Source organism: Echinops telfairi, unplaced genomic scaffold, assembly GCF_000313985.2.
Source record: "Echinops telfairi isolate 266 unplaced genomic scaffold, ASM31398v2 ScPeMD7_3;HRSCAF=10, whole genome shotgun sequence".
Classification (NCBI taxonomy): Eukaryota; Metazoa; Chordata; class Mammalia; order Afrosoricida; family Tenrecidae; genus Echinops; species Echinops telfairi.
Window position 1 is genome coordinate 17,711,247 of NW_022103899.1, and position 20,508 is coordinate 17,731,754.

Genomic DNA, 20,508 nt, shown 5'->3' on the forward strand with positions numbered 1-20,508 from the left:
AAAGTAGAAACAGGAAAACAATGAGTTAACATGGCAGATATAGAAGGTGAATTCAGAAAGTTCCTTGTTTGTTTCCGACTTGTGTAACACAACTCATCTTGGGTACAATCTGAAAATAGAAAGACGATAAGTAGATAGATAGATAAATGAGTCGATACTGAAACCAAGTGACGGATTAGCAACAATGTATTGCTGCAAATTGGATGGACAGATGTATTTAGGTCACCTAGAAATGTGGAGTTGGATTTTTTTGTGTGTTTTCATAATTGTTGTTCTCTTTGTTTTCATAATTATACTGTGATATAAGCAAGATGTTTACGTATGATCTGAACTAGAAGTTATCAAAGCATTTGTACTTTCTTTTTCAAAATTACTCAGTGACACCCTACATTCAAGTCAATAATAGTTCTCATGATAACCATCATCCATAATAAGGCATTTTTTGAAGGATACATATTGGACGTGTGAAGAAGGAGCTAGCATTTAGTGTGTGTGCATAGACAGAGATGGATGTGGATGTGGAGAGCCCTTGTGGCACCATAGTTACGCATTGGCCTGCAATCTGCCTGGTCAGCAGTACGAAATCACAGCCGATCCATGGGAGAAAAATGGGGCTTTCTTCTCGCTTAGACAAGAGGTACAATCTAGGAAACTCAACGTGACAGTCGTACCCTGTCCTATCGGGTCCCTGTGAGTCAACATTGACCCAATGGCATTGAGCTGGGAGGGTTGTTGTTGTGGATGTGTGGATGTGAAGCTACATGGAGAAAGAGACAGGGAGCGTTAGAGAGTTCGTTCTCTGGTAGTGCAGTAGTTAGGCACTCAGCTTTTAACCTGACGGAAAGGATGGAAGTTGGGAGGTTTCATTTGAGAAACCTATTAATCTGCTTCTTTGAAGCCTGCAGCCTAGACAACCCTATCGGGCAGTTTGACTCTGTCACATGGGGCCATTCACTGTGAGTCAAAGACTTGATGGCACTCAACAAAAATAAAACTACGTCTATACATTTATATTCCTGTATTCATGCTGTAATTTCATTGCAACCTTGCTCTCAATTAGTAAATATGAGGGGTACCCCTCAAAAAACCAAATTTTTTTTCAAAACTATGTATTTTTTTTTAAAACAACCTTATCACCTTCAAAGTACTCTTCATTGCACTTAATCAATCTGCCATATCTTCTATTCCATTCTTGGAAACATTTTTCCAATTCATCTGTTTATGGCTGACTACATTTCCTCCTGTTTTTCTTCACCTCTTCTAGGTTGTCAAATCACTGTCCTTTCATGTCCCTCTTGATTCGTGGAAACAAAAAGAAGTCTCTCAGAGCAAAGTCAGATGAGTAAGGTGTGTGGGACAAGAGAGGCATGCTGATTTTTGCCCAAAACTGGCACACTGAGATGGTTGCGTGAGCTTCTGCATGGTCCTGGTGGCAAAACCAGTTCCCAGTCTGCCACAAATTGGGCTTTTTTAGTTGCACACTGTTACAGCTATCTTCAGAACCTCTGAATAGAAAGCTTGATTAATGAGAAAAACACTCGCAGACTTGAGTTTTAACCATAACACTGTCCTTGTAAACTGTGTTCCACATCACAACAGTTTCCGCGGCATTTTTCCTGAGCAGGAAACAAAATGTCAAAGCCGCGTGCTGTTCTCTAGCCAGCCATCACAAAAATCAAAGTTGGAGCAAAACTGCTTTTACAAAAAAATCACTGTGACCAGAGAGAACCCTCCCAGGTGACATCACTGGGTGCACTAACTCCAAGTGAGTGGCTTGATGATTGTCTAGCAGGAAAAATGTGTACTACGAAAGAACTGCTCTGCCCCGGTCAATTCCATTTGGGGGGCTACCCCCTCGCAGGCTATCCCTAGTTTTAATTTGTAATTTCTAAGCGATTGACCTTACTTGATTATCTAGGACAGTGGTTCTCAACCTGTGGGTCACGGCCCCTTTGGGGGTCAAACAACCCTTTTACAGGGGTTGCCTGATTCATCACAGTAGCAAAATTATAATTATGAAGGAGCAACGAAAATAATTTGATGGTTGGGGGTCACCAACACATGAGGAACTGTGTGAAAGGGTCGTGGCGCCAAGAAGGTTGAGAAGCACTGATGAGGAAATCTGTAAATTAATGGCAGTTAAAAGAAATCAAGAGCCTATAGGATTTCATCACAACCAAAGCAGAAGGGTCAGGATCGAGAAATACTGGACAAGTTTCACTTTTATAGCTTATCTTTGACTCAAGATAGTTCGGGTGGTCATAAGAGCATGTGATTGTGTCTTTTGGAGAATATTGAGATCAATCAACTATGCAAGTCATTTCTACCAATCGAGAAATTTTCTTAATTTCATTTTTAGTAGTATTCTGCAAAACCATCCTAACTACAAAGCCTGCTGGCTTATTTACAAAGAAAGAATGTGAGTGAAATTTATGAGCAGTAACTTTAACATTTAATACCATAGATAAGGCTCTTTTCTCTTCATCTGTTCACTGTTTAATGATAGGGACAAATACAAACACTAGGACGGTATAGTACATGACTCTAATACAAATTACTGTGACAGATTCGGAAAACAAAACAACGCACTGGGATGGTTCATGGTGGTTGGTAGGGCTAGTCATTGAGAGACACGGGTGGAAGGCACTGGGTACATTTTCGGAACAACGTAGACTTTCAGCAGAGATAAGAGGATGGGTAGGATTTGACAGGAAGATATGTATGGTTGGCCCATTAGTGAATTACAAACAAGAGTGATTGCTATAAAAAGTTAAATAGAAAGCAGTACTGCGTGACCGGAACGCTAGAATAAACACAGGGTGACAGAAACATGGAGCAGTGTGCCCCAGACAAAGCACAGGGAAAATTTTGTGCTGGACTAAACATTTTTAATACAGCAGAAAGATGACAGAAAGTTTTTGAGTAGGGGGGTGGCATGATTGATATATAAGTTCAATAGGTCATCTTGTGGCAATACATGGATTGGGTGGCAAAAAGATCAACCAAGGAGAAGACCGCAGTGCTCCAGGGGCAGGCACGGAGTGCAGCGTTTAGGCGGACCATGCCTGGTGGTAGCAAATTGGTGTAGTTGAGACACAAGAAGTTGCTAACCACAAGGCTAGCAGGTCAGCCACTCAATGGGTAAAAAATGCGGTTTTCTCTTCCTGTAAAGCACAGCCTCAGAAACCCATGGGGGCCGTTCTACTCTGTCCATGTGAGCCAGAATGCCTTAATGGCAGGGGTGAGAAACAGGGAGTGTTACCAGATTTGGAAGTGGCAGGATAGAAATTGGAAGTGAAGAATGCACTAAGCTGGCTGGTTGGTTAGAGGTATGTAGAATACATTTCCCATTAAAATTAGTTGGTTCTGTTTCTAGCATTAGCTTTACAATATGAGTTAATTCATATTGCAGCTTCTAATTGGGCTGCTATTGGAATGGAATTACAAAGATGAGGCTTTCTACTCCAATAAAAAGGTGCAGTCTCAGAAGCTAACAGGGGCTGTTCCACCCTGTCCTCCAGGGTCACTGTAAGTCAACATTGACTCAGTGGCCATGAGTTTGGTTTGGGGTTTGATGGATCTTAAATAAGGAGCCCTGGTGGTGTAGTGGATTTTGTGTTGTTTCACTCCCCAACAAGCCAGCAATGGGAAACGACGACCTGTTCTTTGGGAGGAAGATAAGGTAATAGATCATTATCCCTTAGAATGGTCCGGAAGGCAGTGATTTTTTAGTTTGGCCCCTAAGTAGTCTCTGGGTGGTGCAACCGGCTAATGTGCTTGGCTGCTAGCTGTAGCTGTGAATTCTCCCAGAGGCGATTCTGAAGAAGAGACTGGTGACTTATTTCTGGGGAAATCCGCTACTGACCACTTTATGGAGCACGCACGGGTGGACTAACACACCCAGGGCCGACTTAACTCGTGGCCCTTCAGTGAGAAAAGTAGTGATGGGAACACAGGAATCAATGGGAAAGATTTAAGAATTAGTTAGGGAAGCTGGCATCAAATGGAATGTGGGGGACAAGCGACAAAGAAGATGATTCCAAGGTCTTCAACTGGGTGAATCAAAAGACACGATGGACTCACTGAACGTGGAGACATCTGGGATGAGAGGAATTTACGTTGGGGCCTGTGAACTACTGTTTATTGCTTGCCAACAATGTGTATATCAGCAGTGCCCTCCACAGACCAATGAAAATGTAGGCCTGAAGTTTAGGGATCACAGGTTGTACAGAGAGCTAGAATATCAGTTCCATAGATGTAGATATGATAGTTTAAATTAGAGGGTTCCGTGTTGATTCCAATGGTAAAGAATATGTATGAAAAGAGCAATAGAGAATATAGATGTGATCTGTAGCTGATAAATATAGTGGGCAGGGTAGAGCATTAGATATTATATATAATTTCTACAGCTAATACATATACTTTGTAGGTTTTATTATATGTAGAAATAAAAAATACATGACTGAACTATTAAGTTACTCTGGAATTATTTTTGTATGTATGTTGCATGAGTTTCCTAGGATTGCCAAAGAAATGTCTTAACAATGTACCCAAAAGTGGGTTGCTTTTAAAAACAAAGCTTTATTATCGAGATATCTAAAAGCTATGTCATAGCTCTACAGGCTGGGTCTGAATTCAGTGTGTGAACTGAGCCAGGTTCTCTCCATAAGGTCCCAGGGGGAGAAGCTCAGCTACTGGTCGGCTCAAGTGTTCCTTGACATGCAGAATCTTATAGCACAAATGTCCGCTCAGGCAACACCCGACCACATATATGCATGTGGTTCTCATCCCAGTTAAATCGGTTAGATGAACTCTTTGAGGTACAAACAAGGGTTCATAAAAACAAATGGATGTTACTTTGAGATGTTCATAAAAATATTGCTGTTTTATTTTTATGTTAAAGAATAAGGAGCCCTGGTGACCCTGTGGGTTTGACACAGGCTGCTCACGGAGCATCAGTGGTGCAAACCAACCATCTGCTCTGCAGGAGAAAGGCGGCGCTCTGCTGCCGTGATGATGCATAGGCTCAGAAAATGTAGAAATGGTCCCTTTGAGTCAAAATTTTGGGTTTGGGAGCTATATATGCTAATGATGGTTTAATGTATCTGGAAGCTTTTCTTTAATGTATAAGAAGGTACACTATATTACACTCTATACTATATTATGGTGCTTGGAATGGAAAGATAATGGATCACTAGTAAATTTTGCTTATCACTAACGGATAAGCGATAATGGATCACCGGTAAATTTTGCTTATCAAATCAACAGTGTGTTGATTTGAGGTAACCTTAGCATAATTTTGTATGGCAGCAACTGAATGGATCTAGAGACAGTAACTGGATTGATGATTTCTTGGGTGTATGGCAGGGGAGGTTGGGGGGAAATGGAATGCTAATATCAATGAGTACAAGAAAAAGAAAATGTTTTAAAATTGATTGTGGTAATGATTATACAACTCTTCTTGATAGGATTGAACTATTGAATTGTATGATGTGTGGATTATGTGCCAATAAAATGGTTTAATAATATATTTTTAATTTAAATAATTTTTTATAAAGACATAATGGAATTTTTATCAACAACTTTTGAAGCCCTCTCATATACTGAGATAAACATTGGACTAAATTATGTTAGATAAGAACTGTACCTAACTGTTCTGGCTTAAAGACAAATTGAACTTGAAATCAGATTTAAGGGTAAACTTTGTAATATGGGGAATTAAGCACGGTGCCCACACAATGTCCAAGTCACATAATGTCCTCTTTCACACAACATCCTCTGAGTCTTCAGTGAATACATGACTGCAGATTCATCTTCTCATGGTCATCTGAGGACACCCTTCGATGGGGTTAGGATCAATCTTTCTTTGGTGGGACTAGATGTTAATTTAACTGATAACATCTTTAAAAATCCTGTTTCCAAAGAAGGTCACATTTCTAAGTACAGGATTTTGGACTTCAGTGCATCTTTTTAGGGAGCATCATTCAATTCATGTCCTGGTTCCTGCTGTGTAAACCAATCAGAGTAAAGGTGACAAGCCTTGGATGTGTTCTCTGTTGCCATGCTTGGTGTGGCGTTTGTGTTCAGCTAGAGAATAGTTTCCCTGCAAGATCACAAAGCAGCGGAGCTCAAGCTCCGGCGTGTGCACAGGGAGGGACTCTGGATTTATAAGATGTGTGATTCCCAGTTTGTTTAGCCAGTGACCTCCAACTTGATTCAGAAGAAGTAGTATTTGCTGCAGAATGAGCAATGATTCATTTCTGGTTAGCTTTAGCCTTGGGCCTGTTCCTAGATAAAGAATTGCCTGGTGGGCCCGATTATCTGCAGAGACTTCGAGGCCCGAGCGTCCAGAAAGCGCTCTCCGTCATTTCCCTCAGGTCCTTCACCTGACAGAGCCAAGAGCCCCAAAGGGGGAGTGCCAAACACATATTTGTTTTCAACCGACATCTCGAAGGGGTTTTGCTCTCTTGGGGCTTCTGTGGCCCAATGAGTCCTTTGCCTTGTCCCCTTTCCCCTTGTCCCCCTCGGGTGTTGAATGTAAAGGCTAATTGATGAAAGTCACGTACCTTATCATCCTTCCTAAGTGAGATTCTGAAACACTTCACTTAATTCTCTCCCCCTTGCAGGCCTCTGACACCCTCTCTATCTTGCTTCTATCTCTTTTGAGCTTTATTTCCTTTTCCAGGCCCTTTCCCAGGCCCCACTCCCTTTTGACAGCCTATTTAGTGCCCTGCTCTCCCAAGTGGAGAGAGAGTTGTTCGGCAGAGTGTCATGCTGTAATGGAAACGGGGTCCCACGGGTGCCCACTGCCTGTCCCTGAAAGCTTTCTCATCTTGTCCCTTGTTACCCCAGAGAATAATTACTTCAAAGACCAGTCCCACTGCCTGATATTTCAGTTTATCTCATTACCTCCGTTTTTTTGCCAAGTCTGCCAGTGGTGCCAGAAATCAAATCAAGGTTGCTGGCAGTATTGCCTGACTAGCATGTGCAGCCTCTCCACTGCCCGACACTCTAATGTTCCCTGATTGCAATCCCTGTCAGCACCGTCTTTGAATTAGCTGCCTCTCCTGAAATGGCATAATGGCTGTGCAGTGCGCGGGTGCTGATGTGGAGTCCTGTTTTAACTGTCTGTCAAAGTCCAGGCTAATGAATTCTATTAGCATACTTGCTTGCCAACTTGGGGAGCCCAGAAGGAGCCGGGCAGACAAACACAGTGGGCAGAGCAGGGCTGCAGTGTTTCACAGAGCTCCTTGGCAGGGGTGGCACCAGAGACTGCAGTCATGTGGATGCACAGACAGGGGGATGGACAGAAGTAGAAAGCATCGGGGTTACAATATACAGCAGCGCAGAAAACAGGATGAGAGCTGACCTTTTTTTTTTTTTTTTTTTACTTTTGTTAACTTTGGGGCCTACTTCAGGCATTTTAAAGAATATGGCCTTTGGAATACCTGAAGGCTCTCAAAATCAAATCTTATATTCTTTAGAAAATTGGGAAGTATGGAAGCAAAATACACTTTCCACTTGACTTTTTTTTTAAGATAGCTTGAGATACCTGTCATTTAGTTCATTTTAACCATGATGGTCAGTGATTGGCCTCATTACTTTCAGAATTGGGCAGCATACTTAGGACTGCTTATTGGGAGTAGAAGATAATGATCAGGAAACCCCATCCCCAACTTGACATGAAAATTTAACTCTCCAGGAGAGCAAGACATGGATTCCTTGATAAAAGGAAAAACACACCTTTTTAGCAAAGAGAGATGTGAAGTGGATATTCATTGCTGATTTTACATTAGTGTTTATGATAAATTTGCTGTGAGTGCCGGGATCACGGTTGCTAGGCAACCAGTGGTGATTGTTATACCTAATATTCAACTCTTAAAGGTATGCTTAATGGGCATAATCTTCAATTTCATTTGAGATTAATTTAAAAATGTAAGACTTAAAATACTTTAATAAACTTTTAAATCTTGAAGCATGATATTAATGCTAAATGTGTGATAGACACAGAATCCCAGAAAGGTCTTTTAAAAACGGTATTAACTTGTGGTTGGAGTTAAAATATTCTGCCCACCAAAATAACTTCTGAATAAATTAACGAATTAATTAGCATCATCCTCAAAGACTTCGTGGAAACTTGCATGTTTCTGAGTAAAGGATTGCAGACATAGCAAATGTAATTGTGAGGCCTGCAGTTGGAAGCTAAGGCTCTGGCTGTATTTAAGTCTATTATCTCAGTATCCAATATGATCAATTTTTAAGCTTTGCTGTCAACAGAAAAAAAATGCATAGAGGAATTTGAACTGAGTGAATCTGATGCAACACTGAAACCCCCACAGCATTTATTTGGGAAAGATAGTCCCCCAGGGTAAAACATAATGTTGTTTTCACCCTAAGATCACAGGGCTTAAAAAAAATCTTTTAATCTTAGTTTTCCTTTCTCTTGCTTTTTTACTTATTTATTTTGATGTACTATTATTTGCTTTTTTCCCTCTCTCTTAAAAGTGAGAATTGTGCTGCTTTTGGTAGGAAATGCAGGTGGCCTCTTGTTAAGTTGAACCTTTGGAAGTCCAATGAGAGGTATAAAATGAGCTTAGGTAAATGGATATATTGGTCAACCCTGGGAGTTGCTTATTTAACAGTAGAGTTACCTGCACTTCCCACCCCTCAGATTCCTTCCTTCAGAACCCCTAGTTTAATTTTGTTCATGTCCCCGGAGGGAGGCGAGGATCCTTTCCTGCCCCCAACTCCGTCAGGGTGCATCCTGATCAGGGTCCAGCTGAGCTCATCACGCTAATGCCAGCCTGCTTTATCCTTGGGTGAGGACCTCAGTTGGCATAGTAGTTCTGTTGGGCTGCGATCTGCAAGGTCAGCAGTTCGAACCCAATGGCAGCTTCGCAAGAGAAAGACAAGGTTTTCTACTCTTGTACGGAGTTCCAGTCTCAGAAACTCACAGGGGCAATTCTACCCTGTCCAGTGGGGTCATTGTGAGTCAGCATCGACTCAATGGCAGTGCGTTTCCTTTCTCGGCATTCATACTTGGGTTGGTCTAGAACGGGGCTTGTGATGTAATTTTGCTAAAATGATGTAAGGAAAATATTTTGGAGGCTTTACACTTTCTCTCCTCTTAAAAGAAATGTAAGAATAAGACATGATCTAAGGCCCCATTCTGGCATTTGGATATAATGTGACTATGTGATCCTTTGAAGTACAGAACCAAATTATGACCAAAAGGGAGGCAAACCAGAATAAAAACTTGAAGATGATAGAAGATAAAACGATGTAATTGTTGTGCCACTGAATGAATCAACTCTGGAACTTTAGCCTTCTTTTAATGGGAAATAATATATTTTCCTGATTGTTTAGGCAATAAGCTTTCCATTTTTTGTAGCCATAGTATCTTAACAGCTATTACTTTACCATTATTCTACTTTTAGGTAGAACTTAAGCAAAGATAAATGTTTATGATTTCTCCCCTGCTCTCTCAGCTCATTAAAATTGCAGACAATGCACAATACTTCCCTTTGCTTCTATTGCCTGGGTGTATCCACACATGCCGTCAATGCAGCAATCAGATGAACTGATGCGATTGATTGCTCTATTCATCGATTATTTGTGCCTAAGGTAGGCAACACCCCCACCCCACCCCCCACCCCCCGTCAGCCATACAGCATAATACCTACCATCAACAGGCATTGAAGAAGACAAACTTTCATTTTATTTTTGTTTTTTTGATGAGGGAAGCATATTACATGTGCTTTGACTAGAAACCAGAAGAAGATGATGGATAAGGATAAGAAGGAAAGGAAGAACTTAATTTGTATTTTAAGCAATAAAGCCTGCTAGTAATTGCACGTTCATAAAAATGCATGGCTCTCGCGGTGTCAGTTTTCCTTTTAAGTGTCTGCAAGTCGTGAGCAGTATTTTATAATGGAGTACAACTGGAAGTGCCGTCGTAGAAACTGTGTCGTGCAGGGTCTCCAAACAGAGGATGGATGACTGGAACATACCCTTAGAGGCCAAAAGCTCTCATAACTGCCCCACTTTATACTCTGACACCCACCCTGAATTATTTACAGTTCTCAAAATACCATGCTATCCACACTCTGCTTTTGCACATGCTGTGACCGCTTTATGGACTGGCCTCCATTCCTTGCTTGCTGCCTAAATTTCACAGATTCTCCAAAGACATCTCAGCCACCAGGACTCAGATCATGACTTCCTTTCAGCCTCTTCCTGGGCCCTTAATCCTAGAAGCGTTAATAACTTAGCTCCGCTGTTTACAGCATCATACTTTTAAAATATAACATCATACTTTTCACACGCCATTGTAATGATTGGCTTATGTATTTGTCTTTCCATGGCCTTCCTCAGGGAAGTACCCAGGGTGTATTCATCCTGGTGTTTTCCACACCTAACACAGTAAGAGGCACATACTAACAAGCCCTTACCTCTTGCCAGCATAATATTAAATGGTAATGCTGGGGCTACATTTTTTGCTAACAGTGAAAGGAAATATGTGTCTTTGTGAGATAAGTATGAAACATTGGGCTATCATTTATTAATCTAGTCTTTGTGCCAAGAAATTTGTGGAACTAACTCAGTGCATATCAATGAATTTATAGTTATGTGTGCCTTTTGATATTCTCCTTTACTACCTGATCCTTTTAGGGACTAATAACAAGACTTTGGTATGGAAGAAGGAGTAGAAAGATGAGGTTATAAAAGAAGTTCTTGCTACCCTTAGAATCATGATGGGGGAAAAAAAAGTAAAGGTAAAGTTGACAGCTAATGTGAGAGCTTTTGATTGCCTCTGGGGTTTTATTAGTGGAGATAATAGGAATTTCCTAATAATAGGAAAGTGAAATCGGGGTCTATAATAGCAGGTATGACTGGATGGGCCCCACGAACTTCAATTTATTTTGTAACTAGGAGCTCATAGAATAGGTAACTCAACTTGACCCTACCTTCATTGCCTTTCTTCTTGGGATGACCCTGGCAGATGCTGTCTATAGTAGGCTCCCCCAGTCTTCGTTAAGCAGAGGAGTTAGACCTGAATAGGCTCTGAAATGAGTAAGGGAATATTGATGCCCCCTGTTTAATTGCCTCCTAAATCCATGGCAAATTTGTCAGTGATTTTAAACTCTGAAAGAACAGCAGACTCATTGATTTCTATAATTCATTTATTTAGGGATTTCTATTATCAACTGAATTTGATTGATGGCTTCATGACAAATAGCTGTGTGCTCAGCATATAGCAGCACTCTGGAAGCTCACTCAGCCATCAGCAAAGTGTGAGATATAATTCTTGGATCCTTTTGCTGAGTCTTTACTTTGCTATTTGGGGAACAACTGATTGAGATTCCTTAAGTGAATGAGGTAAAGTGCAATTCCCACTGAATCCTCTTGGAGAGTGAGATAGTGGCAGAGAGAAAGAGAATAGTCGTATGTGGACCCTGAGCATTCTCAGTTCTGTCTTGAGATCCTGAGATTCTGTGACATTTCACTACAAAATGTCATGTCTCTACTTGTCATCCAGACCACAGAACTGTTACTTGGATGAACAAAAAGATGTTGTCTGTATGCTGCGATGGTGGTGGCCATCTCCAAGTGTGTTTCGCTGAGACAAAGGATAGCAGACAGGGATGATATATCCTCATCCAAAATGAAAACGGGGCTCCATAAGTCTTTGGAGTTTGTTTTTCTTATAAAGGACTTAGATTCACCACTTCCACATGGATGGAAATCAAGTGCATTTTCCATTTTAGAGAAAATGGGAAGTCAATGCCTAAAACTCTAAGTCTGAGGACTTTGCCATTGAGCTACTAGTGACTTAAATATTTCTCCCAGTTTATATGAATAGGAATTTGTGATGCCCATTGACAATATCCCTAATTGTTTTTCTTGATTAAAAATCAACCCATCATTTATTAAAGAATCTTAAAAGCAAAGAATCTGAGGAAAGAATAAAATTTACTAGTAAAACTAACCAGTCATCATGAAGAACATTTTAGCTAGTCATGCATTTTAACTGCATCGTTTTCTTCTCACCACACCAAAAGGTCAAAGATGATTATGAGAGCCGGTTTAATATTGGCCATCAGGAATCGGGGTGGTGGGTGGTTACGATAAGTCAGAAGGGACTTGATGGCAGTGAATTTGGTTTTAATACTGGTCACACCAAATCTTGTGTACTATTTACCAAAGAGTTACTTAATAGTAGAGAGACCGAGTGCAAATGCCAAGCCCGGGCTATGGGGCCAGTGTGCTAAAGGAGAATTGCAGACTTCCCTACTGAGCCTGGTGTAGAGAGAGAAATAAAATGTTCCTTATCATCTGTTCAATAAGAAACGGGAAGTTTCACTTTCACTTTACTTTTAGTTTTCTAGTTTGTGTATATTCGAAAATAAATGTTTTAGCTTTCAAAAATAAAATAAACCCATGGATAGGCGGAACTGGAAGATATTGTGTTTATGCTGTCTTTCAGATATTTCCACGAAAACATGTACTCTTGAAACATGCTTGCTGGTGTTACGGCCAGCGAGCGGGTTCTGACCGGCTATGGACAACAGAAGGAAATACTGCCCGGTCCTTTACCATCGTCACAACTGGTGCTACATTTGAGTCCATTGTTGTAGCCACCGTGTCAATCTCTCTTGTCCAGGTCTTCCTCTTTTTCGCTGCCCCTCTAATTTACTCAGCATGATGTCCTGGCCAGGGATCAGGTTCTTCTCGTCACAACTGCAAGTACATGAGATCAAGTCTAGCTGTCCCTGCTCCTCAGCGGCATTCTGCCTGGACTTCCTCCAAGACAGATGGGTTTGCTTGCTTGTCGAGCAGGGCAGGGTACTGTCACGATTTGGGGCAAATAGCATAATACAATCGTCCTTATTTATTGCCATATTTTCACAGGTGTCCGAAGTGATCTAACCCGTTTTAAACCTTTCATGATTGTAAACCAGGCAATAATCCCTTGACCTGTTCCAACAACTGCCTCTAGGTCTACGCACAAGTTCCATTTGAGCACAATGAAGTGTTCTGGAATCCCCATTCTTGGTGTGTTATCTAGAGTTTGTTATGATCCACACCATCAAATGCCTTTGCATGGTCAATAAAGCACAAGTCAACATCTTCCTGGTATTTTCTACTTTTGGAATTGTGCTCAGAGAAATTTTTGGCAGGGAACACTGAAAGGCATTATGGTAATTTTAGAATAAGGTAAATAAGTGGAATATCTTGATGGACAGCATTCTGTTGTCCTCTATTTTCTCACTTACAATAGGTCACCCGCGTGCAGAATGAGGAAAGAATTCTTGATTCTTGGTTCAGGAGCCTTGGTAGCACAGTGGGTTAAGCTTGGAGGCTCACTGAAAGTTTGATGGTTTGAACCTACCAGCAGTGTCACAGGAGTAAAGATTTACCACCTTTGAGACCAGATGGACCAGTGCTAGTCTGTCTTATAAATTCACGAGGAGTCAGAATTTACTTAACAGTAGTAGATTTGTTTGTTTGTTTTGCTTTGCTTTTGTTTAGTACAACGGTTCTCAACCTGTGGGTCATGACTCCTTTGGGGGGGTCGAATGACCCTTTCACAGGGGTCCCCTGATTCATAACAGTAGCAAAATGACAGTTATGAAGTAGCAACAAAAATGATGTTATGGTTGGCGGTCCCCACAAGAGGAGGAACTGTATGAAAGGGCCACGGCATTAGGAAGGTTGAGAACCACTGGTTTAGGAGGTCTAGGGTGGTGCAAATAATGAAATGCTGGAATACTAACAAAAAAGGTTGGTGGCTTGAATTTGCCCAGCATCACCTTGGAAGAAAGGCCTGTCAGTCTCCTTCCTAAGCTTACAGCTGTTGAATACTCTCTGGAGTGCTGGCCTGGTTCACATCACATGGGGTTCTCCTGGGTCAGAATACGGTTGACGGTCATTGGTTTTGTTGTTGTCTTCAGTTATTTAAAGAATTTATCAGTCACAGCACACTCAGCTCTTTGGTTGGAAGAAAATTACAATTAAATAATAATATTATGTGGGATTATAATCTACATTTTAGGGTGAGGAAACAGTTTTTTGTTTTGTTTCTTAACAGTTTTTTTATGAATATAAAATTACTTTAATTCTTAAGGGAAAATTAAAGAGAATTTATTAATCATAATTTTAGAATAATTGGTGAATTAAACTTTTAGTAATAACTAATAAATCATAGCAAATCATAGTATAGATATTTTGGACTTTAATGTAAATATTTCAGTGCATAAATTATAGTCTACTGTGCCTTTACAATTAAGTTATGATTTATGATAGCAAATAAATTAGATTATGTCATCAACATAAGTGATTGATATCATTATAGTTAATGTTTCAGTATAATGAAAGAGAAAACTGACATCAATAAATCCAAGATAAATTTAATCTAATGAAACTTGTATAGTGGTCCATGTAACTTACTATTTCAATTTTGAAAGAAGTACCAAGAGTTATTGTGGTAATTTGTTTTGGCTCTCGTTAGTATCTAGTAAAAGTGGATTATTTTTGAAATATTCTTCAGGGATTCATAGGAACTTGGATATAAATTTTTCTTATTTTAAATCCCTTTATATTTTCAGTTTTTACCTTTTCTTGAGGGTAAAATCTCCTATAGATTTACCCTCACTGAACATTATTTTACTAATCATATTTATTCTGGAATTAAAGTTTTTTCCCCCTTTATTTATTTGTTAATTTTAAATGTATTTTTAAATTAAATTTATTATTTTAAATTTATATCATTATAAATTTAAAATTAATTTATTTTTAAAGATTTTGGTGCGCCATGGTGGGGGTTTGCACACTCTCAAGTCTCTTAATTTTCTGGTCCAACAGGAGGAGCTTTGATGGGCGATTCAACCTGGACATCATCTTGACTCTGCTTAATGTCGAGCCAACACTGTTAATTCCAAGAATTGGCAAAGTAAGTCTATTTTCATATTTTGTTATTCCATATACAGTGATCATACTGTATTTCTGAAGATGAAATATTGTGATTGTGTGAGTTTATTTTGGCACAGTCTGCTCAATCTCCTTCACGGTCTTATTTGGACCCCATTCCAAGTAGTAGAGATGTGGTGTCCAAGATTTTGCCGCTTTGCTATGTTTCATTGAGTTGATCCTTTCTCATAGCACCTGCATAGGGCAGAGCTGAACTTCTCAATAGTGTTTCTGTTCCTCGGATTTTAAATCTTTACAGGAGCATACTTCCAGGCTGTTCTCCGCCTCAGAGCGGCAGGGGTGCAAACTGCTGAACTTCCGATTAGCAGTCCAAGGCTCCACCATGGCACCGTTAAGCTTCTTGTTGCTTGACCCCACTGCCTCCATTCTACTCATTGACTTTCAACTGATAGCACCCTTATGTAGTGTTTCCTAGACTGTCCATGTTTACAGGGGTAGACAGCCTATCTTTCCCCCTCAGAGAGGTTGGAGTTGAGAAGTTAACAGTCCTATGCCTAACCTATAGCACCACCATGGATACTTACTGCTGCCTTTTCAAAAAAAGACCACACTCATTGCCACCGAGCCGATTCTGACTCAGTGATCCCGTAGCACAGTCACACTTCCCCTGGGGGTTCAGGAGACTTAAAGAGCAGCGAGTCTCGTCTTTCTCTAGAGGAGCACCTGGAGGTTTGACACTGCAGATCCTGCAGTTCGCGGCGCACGGCTCCACCAGGGCTCTTTATTGCTGCCTGAGACATAGCTAATTCTGAAAGTGCTTTCTCTCTAAAGGATGTTCCTGTGAGACACCAGAATCGTTCTTTCATGTTCACAGAAGCCAAATGAGCTGATTGTAGAAGCATTCATCCCTAGTAGTTCTTCTTAGACCTTTGTCTAGATTTTTACATTTCTATATTACTGTTTTCCAAAGGTAATATTTTGAGATTGGTACATATGAAATATGATCTATTATTTTTCCCCTTTTGTCCCCCATCTTATGTGGTATTGGAAGATTTTCTGTTTCTCTGCCCCCCTTCTTTTTCTCTGTAAACTTGGATCTTTCACTACTGAGATGAATTTCATGTTATCTGTAAAATTGATTTCTCTTTGGTCTGTTTTTAATTTAATTTTTAAAGATTCTATTGAAAACTGGTTCATCGGTATGCTATTTTTAACCCGTCACCATTCAGAGAAGTACCTATGTATCCTGGTGGTGGATTTGAACCATGGGCCTTTCAGTTAGCAGACCAATGTCTAACTCCTTCTAACAGATAAGTACATTTGGGAAAAAATGAAATATGCAATAATTGAATTATGGTAACTTTTAGCATCTAGCTCAACTTTCCCAAATCCTCTAAAACTCTCTATTTTCAGCCAATATGTCCCCTCATCTGAGCCATAATTGCCATGGGTTTTGCATTTTTAATGCTTATCTGGATGCCACATCTTATCAAGATTAGAAGTCGGATGGAGGAAATGCTGTTGCCGGAAGCTCCTGCAGAGCCATTTAAGCGTGAGCTTCACACTGGCAATCTGCCGTCTTGCCACATAGTGTCACTTCATGACAACAGGTTACATGTTTGAGCCAAGCTTCATATTTTACCCTTGAGTTCCTTTCGACGTCTTGGGTGGATGCCGTCTGGTCCTGGTGATTTATGTACATTTAGTTTATCACTGAAGTCTAGGACAATCCACTATTTATTCTAGTGTTTCTGCCCTGTTGGCTTTAAGGGAAAATGGAAGTGAGACCCCTTCTCACGGCATCTTGAGTAAAGGCTGAAGCAATAAATCACTGATTCTACCTGCTGCTTCCTTTTCGCCCCCCCGAGTGCGGCTTCACGCCCCCAACCGCTCGCTGTATTTAAAGAGGCTTGCTCTGGGTCTAGATGTGGGCTGCTCCACCTGCTTCTTCATGCGCCCATTTGTTTTCACTTTGCCTGTCACTGTTAAACATTCCTCTTCAAAAGTACAAGTTTTACGTCTAAAAATCATCAGGCACCTGTGTGTTATCGGCTTGGCACTAAAGGCTTGTGCCTAAGTGCCTGTCTGTTTTGATTGTTGCTCACGTGTTTCTTGGCCTCCCCACAAGGTGTGTCAGCACAGTCTCTGGGCGTATTTAAGCATACACTTCCTCTCATCCCTTCTCTTTCTGATGTGGCAAAGCTCCAAGAGGGAATTTAGATCTTTCTCTACTGCGGGGAGTCTGGATCATGACTTACGGCTGCTACATCATGGTCATCCCACAGGGACCACTTGGTGTCATTTCACAACAAACTCTCTGAGCCATGTGACCAATGTGTGGCTCTGTAAGACTAGAATGAGGCCCAGCTGTCTTCTCCAGCCCTGTTTAGTACCATTTCCTCCTTTCATCAACTGGCCAGTGGGGAAAGTCATTGTGAAGCAGTTCAGAATTTAGGTGCAGTCAATTGGATACTGATTATTTTATCATGTATATTAGTTCTTCACAACATAATGTACCACAGGTCAGGAAGATCCTATTTTCATATTAAATGGTATAGAGAAGTACTTTCTAAAGTAATATAATCTGGGTTACATGTAGACCTTACAATTCTCTGACAGCCATATTTTAAAAAGAAAGACATGAGTTTAATTTTAATGATGTATTGAGTTCACATTTTAAAGTGTAATTATTTCAGCAGTTACCAATATTTAAACAATAATGAAATATTTGATATTGCCTTATTTTATACCTCATTTTTGAAATCGAGAATCCATCTTATATGTGTTGCACATTTTAATGTGCATTACCCACAGTTCAAGTTATTAGTAATCATTTCATGTTATTAATACTTATCTATGACTAGGGGCTACCATATTGGTCTGCTACATGGACTGCTTTATTGGATTACTGTCCCATCCACTGACTATTAGAGGGTCCTTCATAGAAACTAGTCACTTCATGCTTTGCAAATAACTTACCATTTCTATGTCTATCAATTTTACTTGCACCTGTGGCACCACATTAGTATAACGAATTCTGAAGGAGGCATTTTACCCGACAAGAAGAAAGTTGATGAATATATTTAACTGTATTACACTAATATACTTGGTATATCTCCTCTAATTAAAATAAGATTATCTTACAACTTATGAAATGAAGATCTCACATAATAGACTCAGAATGTGATGAAAATGTTTTCATTAAGTGCAAAGATACCCTGCAAGGCATGGCATTTTATCTCAAGTCTCTAATAACATTAATATACCCTTTTAATCTTTGAAGCATTTAAGACTTAATAGGAACTCCTTAAAGAATGACAGAATTGTAAGACTTGCAAGGTTACTTTAGCCTGAAAGTGCTCATAGTCCTGCCTGTTTTTGAATCAGTGGAATATTTTTCATCAATGGAATGTATAAATACAGTCATATGTTACTTAATGTCCACGATGGGTTCTTTGTAGTAGGATGTCATGTAATTTGAACTTTGGGCAACCACCACAGGGTACTCTGGTCCTACTTGTTTTTGTTAAACATTTCAAACCGCCTTTGTATGTTACCAGTGAGCCTCAACAGGCCCAGGGAAATTCACTCTTTGGTGTGGCTCTCCACCCACATGACGAGCAATTTCGCCACATCTCACATGGCTCTCTCGTTGCATTTTTGTTAGGCTGCAAGCTTTCGGTGATGCCGAACCCTATCACAGCTTGGGGATTTCTTTCCCTTGGTTCTTGAGGATCATCATGGTCACCAAGTGCAACGTAGCTAAGTTGTGAGCATTTACCGGTTTTCCAACTTAGTTTTGTTTCACTTGCTCATAAACAAATACTTCTCCTGTGCATCTTGCTGCTGCTGCTACTATCATGGGATGTACTGCATTTAGCGGGGGGGTGGTAATATTTTGCAAGAAAATAAACCGAAGCAAAATGCGTCAAAACTGGAGAGACTGATACATGAGCTTGAATGCTGTGTGACATGAGACCAGAGGCTGCTGCCTATGAATTGATGTATACACTCTTATACGCTCAAGATTTAAGATAGAAAATACAGCACACAGGGACAGGTTCCTCAATAAGCAAGGTAAGCACATTCTAGGGCAACGACCAAACAGGGGTCCCCGCTGTCCAAGGCCAAGGCCCTTAAGTGCCAAGCAGAAAGGACACAGGCAAAAGCAACACGAAGGGCAAGGGAAATGGCAGGGCACGAACAACGGAAATGAGCTTATACATTTTGCAAAGGACAAAATGATATTTTCTGTTTTCTTTTGGACTGATCCAATACAACCTCGTGTTCAAGTCTCTCTTGCTGACTACCATGAGAACATGCCAGCAGCACTCAGCGCTCATGACCTGTGACGTCTGTGGTCATGTGTCTTTAGACTGAGCCGACCACCGTATTTGTATCACAGTCTTTGTGACCACTCTCCTCTCTGTTGGGTCTCAGCAGCAGGCCAACGACAGCACCAAAGGATGGAAAGGGAGGGCATACATCTGGTTACCTCAAGACTGAAGGGCAAAATCACATGCTAGAGAGCACTTTTTTACTTACTAGTTTTTATATGTAAATGTCTGGGTTAGCATTCAAATTATTAGGTAAAATTTTTGGCTTGTAAATTCTACTTACTTTCAAGTAATCAAATTGATTGGACATAACTCAGGCCACTGCCCTCAGTCAATGCTGACTCCTAGTGACCAGGTAGGACAGATTAGAACTGCCCCTGTGAGTTTCTGAGACTGTAACTCTTTACAGGATTAGAAAGCCCTAACTCTTTCCAGAGGAGTGGCTGGTGGTTTCAAACGGCTGACATTGTGGTTAGCAGCCCAATGCATAGCCACTATGCTACCAGGGTTCTATTTATAATTTCACAAGAGACAAAATTTTACATCCAGGAAAAATTAAACACCAATGCCACCTCACAGAGGATAAAAGGAAATGGATCAGTAGGCTAAAGTTTGGGCTGCCAATCACCAATGTGTCAGTTAAGCCCACCAGTAGCACCCTGGTCGAAAGAAAGGCTATTTCCATATAAAGACCTACAATTTCAGAAATGCTAAGGAGCAGTTAGTTCTACTTTAATTTTAGGGTCACTGAGTTTGAATTGACGTTATGGCAAGGAGTTGGTTGGTTGGTTAAAGACAATTCCCAAATTAACTTCCTCTTTAAAATGTAATCAATAAGAAGAGATGTTTTCAGTTGAATAATCAAGTTAAATGGGTGCATATCATTGTTCTAGTATCACTAGTACTGAAATTACTTTTAGAAATACAAATATGACAGAATATTCTCTGGATTCACACTCATTTTTTCTGAAGAAGAGTGCATTCATTCCTTGCTGCAAAACAAAGTGAAACTGTTTTAGAACCTAAATGATCTCATCTGATGCTCTCACAGATAAATGAAACACAGCTCTTGCTTTGCCTTTGTCTTCTAGTAATGCAAATCAGGAGACCAGAGGTGGGCCAGAGGGAGGCCACGCTCACAGTGTACCATTTGAAAATTTATCTCGACTTCCGGGAAGATGGCGGACCAGGGTACCCACCTACTCTGAGAGCTCTCTCCAACAAGGCGGTTCGGTGTCCG